Below are 14,920 nucleotides of genomic sequence, written 5' to 3'. Positions count from 1 at the left end.
GTATGTGAAACTTCAATAGGTCCTGAATTGTGTGCTTTTCTCAACTTTCTAGACATGGTATGTTCCTTACACACAATAAAATTATTATTAAAAAAATGTAGAAATACTCTTAATTATGGCGCATCATAAATCGTTCTATTGTTGGCATTTCAAATTGTAAGAAGAGAGCACTGAACTAGTCAGTGTGTATCAAAAACCTTCCTTCCTGTCTCTGGTGCTCAGTTGTCACTGTTATTGGAAAGTCAGGGCAAGTCCCTGAAACAGGCCTTTTTACAGAAAATGCATTACTGGAAACTTACTATGCCACTAGTTGCCACAAAGAATCAGATGATGGCTTTGAGTGCTCACAAGATAACTACAGTATGGCTGTTTTAAAAGGGGATTTTCAATCACGGAGCAATCAAAGAAAAAGAGTGGCTTTTTAGGGTAATGCATACCTGAGCAGGCTTTTCTGAAGGCATCTTGTGAGGAGTTGTAGTATCTGCAAGGATATCATCAGTTCCACACTGCATTTAGTTTTCAGCCTTTTTCACAAGACTCTTCGCTCCTCTGTGAAACTATTTTCTATCAAATTAACTCGTATATTTCTGGCTGCAAGTGAAACATTCCTTTTAAAGTCATCTAACAGTCTTCTCAATTATAGCAAAATAAAAAAAATATAAGTCCATATGGTTACACAGTTCATTTCTTTTTTCCTTCATTAAAGTCATGGATATTTTGCAGAAGTTTTGTACAAGTAGAATATGTGTGTCAAATTGTAACTTGGCTGGTTTGAACAAAATACTGTTAAAGGCATTTCTAGGGCCCACTGTAGTACTCAGCTTGATCATTGATGGAGTCTGAAGTGCAAGCCTCCCAGGAGACACACTGTTCAACATGTGAGTTAATTCTGTGCTATTTTGGGTAGAACACTTGATATAGGAGGGCAGCAAGAGGGTAGAGGGCAAGAGGAAGGCAAATGAGAAGGTAGTGAAAGAAGAGACAGAAGAAAAGGAAAAAAGTTAACTTTTGAAATATTTGAAAAGATTGAACAGCAAACACTTTCTTCACATGAAAGTTTTGAATTCAGTTCTCTTTTAGTTCCACCCACTCTGACATAATATTCTCTGACATTATAAAATGACTGTCACACCTCCGCAACAGGACTTGAGTAAGTCTAAAGGAAAGAAACTGCTTTTTAGCAAAGTTAAAATTTGTCAGAGCCAGGATATCATTGGGCAGATCCTAATATAACATTTTTAAACCCCTTAAAAAAAAATAAAAAAATCTATAACCAGTAAAAATATTCCTTGTTTTGATCCAAACCAACCAACCAAACCAAATGTATTGTATTGATGACTAACTAGAATACAAAGAGTAACATAAAAAGAAAGTGAAAGATTCTGAAAGTTAACTGGTTCCTTTTAAACATCTACACATTTGTCATTACACTCCATTAAATTAAGACAGCTGCATTAAAGTTGACCCTTTAAGAGTTATAGTACAAAAATTTCAAAATAAAAATAAACTGAGAAATTATATAAACCCATTGTCTACTTCACATATTTATTTCAGTATAAGGAATAGTGACAGTGTTCTATCTAAAAAAGAAAACCTCTACAAATATAGAACAAAATTAAACCATATTAAGTTAGGCTAAATATTCCAGCCAGGAAGGAAGGGAAGAAAATGTATTTTCCAACATGCACTCCTAAATAACTTAGCATTTCATTACAAGAAATAGACGACACCTTGCAAATCTGCTCAAAACTATGACTGTTCTGACATTCAGGTTCGTATCTTCATTTTAGAATGAGATAAGTATGTTTAAGGTGCTTTCCTTGAAATTAGAGTTTAAGTGTATTGCAGTGATCAATGTCTGAAAAACAGACCTTTGTTTCCAAAAAATAAAAAATAAAAAAAAAAAATCTTTACATATATATTTAATCCCTGACAATGGAAATCATGAGATGAGAGTAACTGGGATTTTCTTCTCACTATGTAAAATAGCTCCTCCTCCTTACTCAGTCCAATCATGAAGGCTCTGGACTATGTGTTAAGCAGTCCCAAATGCAGTCTTCTCCTCTTGAAGGATTTCAATGGAATGAAATTACAAACTCCTTTCACGTAATTTCCTTAAAAATATTTACTAACCTTCTGCCAAGATGTACCAGTATCCACGAGGTAAGTGGGTATATACACCTATATCAAGCTGTGTAAATTCAATACGCATTGCCTAGTTATAAAGCCTTAAGGGATGAACAAACTATTCTTTGGGATTACTATTGACACATCATTTAAAAAGGAATGGTGATAGATCAGTCTCCCGTAATTATAGAGACACCTGACTTTAATCAATAGCAGGCAAATTTTATCCAGACTAATGCTGAAGTTACTATTCAATCATAAGAGCTGTCATTTCATTTGAAAACAACTATGGATTCCTTGATAAATGAAACATCATGGAGAAGATCCATTAAACTTGACAAATTCAAGAGGAGTGCCAAGAAAACAACACAAATCAATATATGATATTTATCGGTTTGACAAAAAGCATTTGATGTGCAGAAGACGCACATGCACACTCATGACTTGATCTGTTTTGTTCTTAAAAACATAGTTGTATAATACCTCAACTTCCCACTATCATGTACAAAAATATAATTTTAGAGAGGCGAGTCTAAATGACATGGCCTGTCCTCAGCAGTGCTAGGTATGTCTGTGCTACTGCTCAGTGTTTAATATCTTTCCAGTTTTGGCAAATAGCAGGGAGATCAGACCTCAGTGCATCTGCTGTCTATGATTCAGATGGCAGACTACATGAACTTTGCAAAGGGCAAGTCAAAGCCAAACACTACAGCATCTATTAACAATGTTCTGTTGATGACTGTGGAGTACAAATAGCTTATTCGTAGACAAGAGTGTCCTTAATCACTCCTCTGAAAATGCAAAGCACTTAGCAATTTATGGGCCAAATCGTGACTGGTTTGTAAGTAGCATGGGGGCACAAAAGCTCCAAAGGCTAAATAAACCAGCTTTGCTTTCAGTTTTGTGATCCTGAATATAGTCAAGAACAGTGAGTAATGTCTGAAGAATAAAAGTGAAAATTGATTAGAAGCCAAAGATTTTATCATATAACCTTCCTTTGTATCAGTTTCCCATTTTTCTTCCTACCAGTGTCCTAAGCTTCAACAAACACTTCTGTGGCTTCTTCAAACACATAAAAGGGAATATAGAGATCCCCCTCTATCTGAACATAAAACAAGGGTAGTTTGGCCCAGTGGGCTGATGAACAAATCCAACATTGGCCTTGATAGAGATATTTCACACATTAGGATGATGGAAACTAGTATGATGAGTGTGCAGTGCCGTGCATACAGTGAGCCCTCATTACTCAGCTGCATGGTCAGCAGTCCACTGATGCAGTGACAGAAATATGAAGGACAGTCACTATTGTTGCCGTCATCAGTTTTTGTCCTTCCTCATCGGGATGTAGAATGACCAACACTACTTCATAACTGCATACAACAATATGTTGCAGTTGATTTCTCAGAGAAGGGTCTAATAAAGGGTGTAAATGCATGTAATATACACACATGGTTGTTTTATATAAGCAGCCTGCTTGTCTGATGAATTTTCGTATGCTTAGGCCAGGAGATATAGTATTTCAGCACTTCAGTTTGGTAGCTACACAGCCTCAGTGCCACAATAATCACACCACAGGACTTTCGTGCCTACTCTAAAACAAGATTACATAGTCCTGCCTTTGTCCACTGTACATTTTCATGATTAGTATGTATGCTTGTTACACAAATATGTTTATCAGATCACTTACCAACACAATACTGTAGGATTTAGTCCTGCAATTACTGCAGGACTAAAAATGGTTCCCTGCCTATTCCAGAAATGTAAAAGACTTATAGTCTAAAAGGTAAATTTCAAACAACTAGAAAAGTCTTATTTCTAGTGACTATATCAGAGCATTGGCTGAAGGGCTTTCAGCATTATAGACTCTTTCCAGGCCAAATTGATCTCTTTCTAGAGGTGTAGGACATTAGGCTCAATCAGACAACAGCCAGGTCACACAAACACCAGAAAATCTATTTCTCATTTCAGCTTAAACAGCCTCTCTTGACTGTTCCCCCAATCAGCAAGTCCTCAACACTATAGCTTTGGTGCAGAGAAAGGATTGCAACATTGGTATGTTGAGAAAAAAGCACCAATGCCCCATATAAGCATTCTCAAGTTCTGAGCATCAGAGCTGTGCAAATCCTATCTTTACCCAACACACACACTAGCAGTAAAATCTCAGAATCACTTTAAATATATACTCATATACATTTTTTCCATAAAGCTACAAAGGATGATAAATAAATCTAAACAGTCACAACAATAGCCAACAGAATTTTCTGATTTTAACTTTGAAGAACTATTAAGTGAGAAAGAATACTTTCCACTATACAGTAAGTAACCCCCTAGACTAAAATTCAAGCCCAAACATGAGATGATCATCCTGATGTAGATAGCACAAGAGAAAGGTCTTTTTGATCTAGATTAATGTAGGCTGAGCCAGAAAAGTACTAGTAAATCACAAGCTAGACTGATGGAAGGTCAGGTGGGGGCATCACTGAAAGTTATTCTATTGATGTTTTTTCATTCAAGATTTTCTCTGAAACTTTAGGGAGAAAGAACATTTTACATGAAGAATGACATAGTGAAAAAGTGAATGAAAACACACACACACAGAACAACAACAACAACAAAAAAGAAAACAGGGAAAGATAAGAAATAAAAGGGATAGCTCATTAACAGCTTGGAATTAGGGCAGTGGCTACAGCAGCTGCAGGAAGCATTATTGATGGTTTTCTCCTATTTCCACTACTTTCTGATTTTCAGCTTTTTATTAGAGCCAACATCTGAGTGAAAGTTTACCTTTCATAGGAGCTTCAAGTCTACTTGATTTAGTAAACTTTGTTTGACCTAGCAAACAAAAAGGCAAAAGATTTTGGGAAAAAGCGTGCATTTAACAGGTTTGACAAAGTCTCTGAAAGGAAACTAACCTGTTTTGAGTGTTGGTTTTTTTCCTCATTAATTCATTTCAGACATCTGTCAGTACAAGCCCCAACTGAAGATCTCCTAGGCTAAATTGGAAAACACACATTAACTTTATGATTTGAAAACAATAAAAAGATTAGAAGCTACGAAGGATAGCATTGAGGGGTGAAAGAAGTGAAGGAAATCTCTTTTCAGATGAATGAAAATACCTGAAGCTTGTAAAAACCTCATTTTGCAGTAGATCAAAACTTCTTTTTAAACTAAATCCCATTTGATTTTAGTCCAAACCAATATTATTTCTTTCATTAGGGCAACAATTTCTTTCATTTAGGGTAACGAAGCTGGTAAGGGGTCTGGAGAACAAGGCTTACGAGGAGCGGCTGAGGGAGCTGGGATTGTTCAGCCTGGAAAAGAGGAGGCTGAGGGGCGACCTTATCGCTCTCTGTAGGTACCTTAAAGGAGGCTGTAGCGAAGTGGGGGTTGGTCTGTTCTCCCACGTTCCTGGTGACAGGATGAGGGGGAATGGGCTAAAGTTGCGCCAGGGGAGGTTTAGGTTGGATATTAGGAAGAACTTCTTTACGGAAAGGGTTGTTAGGCATTGGAATAGGCTGCCCAGGGAAGTGGTTGAGTCACCATCCCTGGAGGTCTTTAAGAGATGTTTAGATGTAGAGCTTAGTGATATGGTTTAGTGTAGGACTTGTTAGTGTTAGGACAGAGGTTGGACTAGGTGATCTTGGAGGTCTCTTCCAACCTAGACGATTCTGTGATTATTTTCAAATGTTTAATTTCTAATATCACCACTTTTTATTCAAAAATAAATAAGTAAATAAATTATAGCAATTATTTCCTCTGTTCAAGGCAAAAATATGAAACTTCTAAAACTTTTTTAAAAACCAAAGCCTTTCTCAAGCTCAACCTCTTTCTGTCATAAGTTTTATTCTTGATGAGTCAAAATCATCTAAGACAAGTGCATAGCAAAAACTGTTGCCAGCTCCAGAACCACTTTGCTGAGAAAGTTTGCCACCTAAGAAAACTGACTGACTAAAGACTGGAGGAATTCTTCTGTTCCTTATGCCTTTGAGAAAAAAAACACACTGCCAATAATAAAATGTGTATGGTCAAACTGTAGTAAAAAATCAGCTTTCCCCTTGCTTTATTCTACATATAGTCAGAAACTGATCCAAATGAGAGGAACCTCTTACATCATTAGGTGATCTGTATGCAGATTTTTAACTGTCCTACAGGGGGGTGGGGGGAGGAGGGAGGCTGTAATTAAGGTTTGCTTCCATTTGTCAAGTATATTGATACCCAAATGTTCAAGCAAGAATTTTTACAGTGTCAGGTGTTTCTTTGCAAATTTGAAATGTCCTAAATGGGTCAATTTTTCTGAAACTCTTGCTTTTTCAAAGCACAGTCCATAAGAAAAAGCAAAATTGCTAGGAGCTTGGAAGAAATTTGGGGTGCTGCATTTGAAACAGTTGATTTCCCAAAGCTTATCAGGCCTAAAGAGAAGTTCTGCAGACAGACATCAGATGAACAACGAAAGACAATTTAGGCAGCAATTAGCAGTTCTGTTTCCTTTCTTTCTTCAGTGCCAGTCCTCCACAGAACCACTACTTTCGTCTTCATGAGACCATGAAAGCCTGTTCAGAATTGGGCTTGGAGAAGAGAAAGGAAGATAAACTTAAAAATAACCTGCTAGTTAAATTAAAGAGGAACATTGTCAGGTGTTTTGATTTTTGCAACGGTTTCAAGAGGACAAAACTAAAGTAAAAGTTTTGGAAATAACTGGAAAAAAACATTTGACTACAATCAAAATAATTTTAATTTCAATGTTGATAAAAAATAATTTAAAGCTTATTTATCTTAGTTGCGGATAGAATATTTTTCTCACCGTTCTTGAGTCTTCTTATGGGATGCGGAGCACGCTAAATATTACTGCTGAAATTCAAAATCCTTTTCCCTTGAAATTCATTAGCCTTATAATAGGCTATATCAATTGCAACCAACCTGCTCATCTATTAAACCAACAGGAACTTTTAGCTCCCTCTCTCCTTTTAAGAGTACATCTTAAGTATCCTGCTAGGCTCCACATCCTATTTAGCCAGCTAATCTTACAGCTTGCACTGTTTTCTCAAATCCAGCCCTCGTTCAGCAAGAGCTCCGAAGCGTGACACTATTTCTGGCAATTGAACATATGCACATGCTGCTCTGCTGAGCTTAAAGCCCTCAAATAGATCCAAAGAACAAGAAGTAGTAAAAAATAGAGGACTTGGACTTGGCTATCCACCAGCAACAAGCTTCTGAGTTTTGCTGAGACACAGCACAAATCCTATTTCAAAATGTTCAAGGTTTCTGAACTAAACACTGACAGTATTAATCTTTGTACGTTGTTGCTTAGAAAACAATTAAGTAAATGTCTCAGGGAAGAATTTTTTTCTTTTTCCTGGCTGACTCCTTTTAAATTTTCCTCTCCTCCTCACTTTTATCCTTTACCCATTGTAATTTGGAGAAAGTCAGGAAAGAAGAAAACAAAACACTATTAATCTTGTAGCGAATCTCCAAGAATGGGAATAAGCCTTTGTAAAAGTTAAATATGCTATTTATATTAATAGAAAATTAATAGCAAAGTCTATTAAAAATAATATGATTATACATAATGTTTTAGAAGTTTATGCATAGTGTGTTTCTGCTGCACAGTTAGAAAATATTCTTTTATTGAATACTGCAGAGCAAACATTTTGCTGACTGAAAAATCAACAGAAGACAATGGTCAGAGTTCAAATGGACATGGTGACAACAACATGTCTACAAATCCTGCTGCCTTTTTCAAAATCACATCACAGGAAGCTCTACTCCCTTTCCAAAATGTTGCCTTGTATCAGGAGCACCAGGTTCCCATACAGCAAGATGTCTTATTTGGCATTCCTATAATTTAAGACAGAATATTTGCAAAACATGACAATAGTAACCCTCTGCAGAACAGTCTATAACCAAAGGAGCTGATCTTTAGTGATAATTTTACTTTGAAGTTTTCATCTGGTGAAAGCACATCAAACCCAGTGCAACCTTAGGAACACCAGATATGAAATTAAGAACAGAATTGTTATTTGGAACTTTAAAGATTTTCTGTGTGTGTGTTGAAAGTTATCCAGATCTTGGATGATCATGGATGAGTGGTTGACTTTTGCCTCATCAGCATGTCTCTCTTTAGAACTTCTCATGGCTTCCTCAGACAGCTGGGCCAAAATGTTCCTTTACTAAAATGATATATTACATGTCATTCTAAATATCCGAGTAAGAGATTCTGTTGGAAGCATTTCCAGCAATATCTGCAGTTCTTCCATCTTCTGAAAGTCATTAATTGCTCATGACTTTCCAGTTCTCAAAGTTCCCTAGAAAGTGTAATATCAGCACATCTTGACCATGAACTTGAACTGCATTGCAAGACAGGAAAGTAGATGGTTGTTTATCATCATTTGACCAATCTCAGAGTATAAATTAGGAGCTGAATTTCTCCTATTTGCTACCTCTTTTTCTATCCTAGCATACAAAAGCAAATCATTTACAGTAATATTTAACAACAACACAAACACAATGTAAAACAGAAGAGCATTCCTGTTTGCTACCATTGGTTTACTGCCAATAAGAATAGAATGTTTTATATGGAATTGGCAGTTAGCTTTCCTACACACAGATTTGAAAAATATTTGAGGAAAATAGCTCAAAAAATGGAACTCAAATACTGACTATCAGGCAGAAGAAAACTGCCATAAAGAATATCCTGATGAGAAGAACAGTGTCTCAATAAAGTTCACGTTCTATAGCTTCTATTTGCTCATTCTGTCCAAAAAGTGTAGATCTGTATTAGACCAATGACAAATTGATATCAGATAAACTAAGCAATAAATCTTCTAGTCTATGAATCACATGAATCATAAGGCTCTAATGCTTAATGGACCAACTTGAAAACAGACATTTTGCCTAAAGATGCCTATCTGAAAATTCCTGAGAGCGGGGGTGGACTCTATCAAGATTTAGTTGTTATGAACCTTAAGATCTTAAAAACATTTAGAGAAAATGTCTATTTAAAGTTTCGTAATCCTTGATACTTCATAATTGTAAATCTGCTCAATTAATCAAAAGAGACATCGAATGATCATTTATATTATCTTTCCTGGAAAATGTACTGACTGTGCATACAAACCTCTGCACAATTTTAGTATTTGTGATACAAGGTGTAAAAATGATTACATTCTTCAAAACTGCAAAGTCATTTTTAATGAGACAGTTCTGCTTACGTATCTCCATCACAGTTAAAGCAGGAAAGAATGGAAGGGGGGAAAAAAGAAAAAAAAAAAGACCTTACACACAACCACTACCCACACTAATTATATACTTTATTGAACATTGAGATGCTTTATTTAATCTGAGATTCTCTGGGTAACAAAATGCCAAATTTTCACAACAAACACCACTGAAGTTTTCAAAAGAAAATGCTTGGCATATTCGTCATGAATCATAAAATAAATAAATAAACAAACCCCCCCCCAAAAAGCTACATTGCCATTTCCAGCACCTAAAGGGACTCTTGTAATATTCATGTTGAAAAACATTCACACAGCATACTTCCTGTATGAAGCAAAATATTTCTCTAAGTGCTTTTACAAAAGACTCTTGAGCACAAACAATGAAGAATATAAAATCCATATCACAGCATTTTATGAATCATAGAATATGATTGGAAGGGATCCACAAGGATCATTGAATCCAACTCCTGGGTCCCCAAAGGACCACCCAAAAATCAGACCATATGTCTGAGACCATTGTCCAAATGCTTCTAGAACTCCGGCAGGCTCGGTGCCATGACCACTGCCCTGGGGAGCCTGTCCCAGTGCCCGACCACCCTCTGGGTGAAGAACCTTTTCCTGATACCCAGTCTGAACCTCCCCCTTCACAGCTTCAAGACATTCCCTCGGGTCCTAAGCTAGAGATATTTCTAAACTGAGACCTTCTTTCTTTAGTGTGACTCTGTCCTTAAAATATTCACTCCATATTATTACTTTCCATTACAAAATTGAATCAAATTCAGGATATATGATATTAACAGTAGAGATGTCACGCATCTCATCACAAGTCTGTGTTTACAGAAAGCTAATGCATATGATTTAAAGGGCAAATTAATGGATGATGTGAAAGCTTTCACATAAGGATTGTAATGTATATAAGTGCTTATTGCTTCTATAGTATCTGAAAATGTTTGTGTAGCAAATTTGAAAGAGATTTGCCAGTTGGCAGACTTGCAGCTTTACTCTTTTTTTTTTTTAATTTAATGTAATTTTAAATTAATGTAATATTAACTGTCTATCAAAGAGTCATTTGGAGGTCAAACAACAGTGATTGACTAGAAATAAAGTGGAATTAAGCGCTGAAAGGTGCAAGAATAGAAAAAATACTTTCGAGTATAGCAAAACCACATCTGTATGATTATAGTAGCATCCCCACAATGCACAATACATAAGTATTTAAAGTGTAACCTTTACAAGGAAATCAAAACAGTTTGGACAACATCTATGTGACTAATGTGTCATGCTCTTTGAAGCCTATTAAAAAACACTTTACCTTCACCCTGAAGTTTCTTCAGGTTCTATAGAACTCTTTGAAAATGTTGAGCAAATACTAAACACCAGCACAGCACAGCATTTATTAACACACAGATATAAATAGACAAATAGGCAGATATAAAACTCAGAACTAAAGATATGAAGAAAATCATCTAATCATGTTGTATTCATATGCTAGTCAGTGGTAAAGCCATGTTAAAGTATTTTGAGAATTCTTTGTGTACTTTCTTTGACCTGAAAACAACCCAAATTCTTACCTTTGCTTCTTAAGTTATTTCCAGAGGCTATCTGACTTTCATCTTTTTCTGACTTTAGAAGTATTGACAATTATTTATCTGTCCAACCAAAGCAGAATTTAAAAATGTAATGGCTAGCCTCTTCCATAACATTTATTCACAGGTGATGCTAGCGTCTCTAGGGACAAGCAGCAGGTTCATTCTCATTATTCTGGCATGCAAAATCACTATGGTTCACCAAGAAGATTGGAAACTTTCTAACTAACTTCCCACAATGTGGATATAGAGTGGACAGGTCAGAAATGTCCAAGATTGAAAAAAAAAAAAAAAGATAACTACCACACTTTTTAAAAAAAACAGGGTGGAAGGGAAAGTAAGGGTATGGTGAATTTTATGGGAATTTCACCCAGAAGTCTTCAGAGCAGTTGGCTTAAAATGATTAGGAAAACTAATGGTGTAGAATATGTGCGGGGATTTCATCGTGCTTGTCAGAGGAGACAGTATTGTCGCTTTGGGATTAAATCCTAATAATCCGTAAATATACAAAGCACATTAACCAGGTATCTAATTATCACTAGCTTGAGAAAACTGCCTTTTGGAGAGTGGTGAACATTCAAAAGAAGACTAGAATGGATATTAATTTTGTGATCTGAAAACAACAAGCAAGTCTGAAAGCTGCATGCTGTATCCATGTTGACATAGCATTTGTTTAACCTAAGTGATGTAACAGTAAATGCAAGTGTGACAGGTGAGAAAAATCCATTCTGTAAGGGTTAGACCTGTCTTGAGGAAGGTATTGGACAACATCCAAGGATAGCAAGTTCACAGCTTTATGCTCATTTTAATCACAGTACAAAAAAAAAAAAAAAAGGCATAACAATAATTCATTAGACACAGTTTTAAAGTGGAATGATTAGAAGGAACAAAGAGCAGCCCCTGTCTAAGCTGCTAGGTTTGTCTATGGAAACTAAGCTACAGCAAGGGGCTGGCAAGATGAGCTGGAGAGGATGGAAACTATTAGGCAAAATTCAGGTAACAGACTTCTAAGAAAAACGTCAGAAATGCCTAATACCCTCCTATTATTTATTTGCAGACAGAACCAGTAAGATATCTTTCCCATCATTAGCACTCTTATGTATTATATAACCTAAATCTCATAAGTGGGTTCATCAGGCTGTTAGATACAACTTGTCAACTCTGAAAAAAAACTATTGATTCCAGATGAGATTTTCAAGAGAAGCACTTCTCGCTCTCTCTGGCATATGACTGAATATAGCCCAGGAAATTCTGACAAGAAATTAGAGAAGCTGTTACATACCAGAAACTATATGCAAAGAAAATCAAACATTAATGGAGATTAAAGAGGGAGAGGCAGAGAGAGAGAATAAAATAATGCTTTCTGCCTAATTGTGCCCCTCTGCCAGAACTTTAAAAAACAGCAGAGGATTTTTCAAATGTAAATCCCTCATAGAAACTCAAAAAACAAGTGTTGGCCAACACTGGCATTTACTAAACAACTCCATTTTTTCTTTCTTCTTCCAGTGGAAGCAAAGCATATTGATTGTGCTAATGATTAAATGATCTTTATAATCTCTTCTAGACTTAAAGTCTTATGAATTTATGGACTGGCTCAGAAAAGAAAGCACAAAGCGGAACAAAAAATACTACATATTTTTGTTTGCTCAATCCTTTCTGATTGATAGTGTTCTAGTGTATTTTTAAATGGCCTTCCCTGTGTTTGAAATTGATGTCATTCAGGAGCTAGCCAGTTCTGTTGAGAAGCATTTTACATCACTGGGACTGCGTCTCTACAAACCAACTGGTGGGGGGATGGGGAACAGGTAAAAAAAATATTCTCAGTGAATATGAAGCAGACATAATTTAACTCATAACTGGAAATGGTTACATTAAGGGGAAAGGTGCCAAAAGCATGTAGCAGCACATTCACTGCAATTTATCAGTATTTACACTTTTCTATCAAAATCAGGTAGACAATATATCATCTTGCCCAGTAAGGACTCCACCTAACTACTAGATACACTCAGACCCTACACATGCACTAGAAAGCATTGGGAACAGCGTTATTGCAGCCCCTATTCAGAAGCTGTACAAGAATTATGTAAACTGCAGCTCTCAACTGCTACTCAGTATTCAGGGATGCTTATGTATTTCACAGGAGACAAAATAAAAAGGAAGTAATAGAACAAGAGAAAATCTTTCAGCGTGGATGTGTAAACTAGTACACTACCTAGATGAGAAGCAGAAAGGTGTCAGTGTTTCAGCTGACTGTGACAGAACAGGGAAGAAAATAAAAAGGAGCAGGAGGAGTGTGCTAAGTCTAAGGCATCAGGAAGCCTGTGGCCAAGTCTGCTGTTATGGCTTTAAAGATCATAACCTTGGATTTAATTCAGAGGTCCCTTCTTAATTTGTGTCCATTATAGTTCTGTGAGTTCAACTAAGGTTTACTCCCAGTTGAATGAAGTACACAATAAACACTGCAAAACTTTCAGTTATCTATCTTATCACCTAATACAGCTTCTCCTTGTTCCCTTTTCCATACTGAGTGATAGAAACAAAGCCTACAAATAAGGACAAAATAATCAATTTAGAGAAGGAAACTAATGTTAACTTTTTTTTTTTTAATAAATATTGTTCTGAACATCTCATTTTTCTCAGATGTTTACTGTTAATACTACAGTTTAAGCAATACTGAGTAGGATGTTAGAAAGCCATGCCAATCTGTAAAAGAAAATTAAAAAATAAAAATAAATCTAAATCAATTTTAGAGGCTTTGGATTCCAAGATTAGACATAAGCCCTGATATATGTGAAGGAAAAACAGAAGGATTATTTCTCAATAAAAATCAATTCCCAGGGGAAAAAAAAAAAAAAAAACACACTTAAGGTCACATTTTCTTCAGAATATTTAACCTTTTAATATGAGAAATAATCAGAAAGACAAAGGAATCTGCTTTCCAGGACATTAAAAAAAAAAAAAAACAAGAACAGAAGAAAAAAATAGGTATTTGAGTATAGCTCATTAACGCTCAAATCTTACATTTACACAGATTTCTAAAAAATAGTTGGATAAAAGATTAAATTAGAGATTTAAATAGAAGACAGGTTATGTACCCAAATTATGACTTGTGGAATCCATTCTTATACTCTTCTTAGGATCAAGGACATATCAGTTCAAACACACACACACAAAAATCATCTCTAACAAAATACAAGTAGGTGTATATAGGTGTAGGTTTTTTCTACATGTATGAGCTGTTTGCAGGGCAAAGCTTCTCACTCTCTCTCCTTTTCTTCCAAGATAAGACAATTACCTGAATAAGAGTTCACAGCACAGGAACACAAGCAAACTACTGAAGGCTTGGAAGCCCTATGCTCCACCACTGCACACTAGCACTGCAAGTCACAAAACAGCATGAACAGCATGAGGGGAATTTTACAGAAGAGAATTTGCTTCTTTCCAGACATTAATGTTCACCTCAATACAAAATATTAAAAGGCATTTTGATGTATCGAATTCTCTCTCTCTTCTTTTTTTTTTTTTTTTTTAATGCCAAAGTGTAGAGTATGGCAGCAGCGAGTAGCCAACAACAGGAGAACTGTTTGGGGAAGGGTCTTATCCAGAAGAAACTCCCCCATTTTCCCTTCATCTCAGCCACTGTGATTTTGGATGGCCTGACCAATACCAGCAACATCAGGCGATCAGGTGAAAAGGTATTCTGCCTACACAAGCAGAAGCAAGATCTATAAATTCATGAATTTTTATGAAGTCAAATTTCTTTTACCTATATATTCATCCAACAAATATAGTATTGTGTACAGTCAATAAAAAGTCTATAATCAGCAGGATATATTTTTTTTGTACTTCAGGAAAAATACATCAAAGATGAAATAAATTTGGTTTGGTATCTTAATGCACTCTCTACCTAGACACTCTTCAAATAGCTGATACAGAAATTCAGTGACCTATCACTGATAAAAATGTTAATTAAAATTAGGAATAACTCAG

The sequence above is a fragment of the Anser brachyrhynchus genome (assembly GCF_964034855.1).
Source record: "Anser brachyrhynchus genome assembly, chromosome: 2".
Classification (NCBI taxonomy): domain Eukaryota; kingdom Metazoa; phylum Chordata; class Aves; order Anseriformes; family Anatidae; genus Anser; species Anser brachyrhynchus.
The sequence above is the reverse complement of the archived record's forward strand: the minus strand, read 5'-3'. Positions refer to the sequence as shown.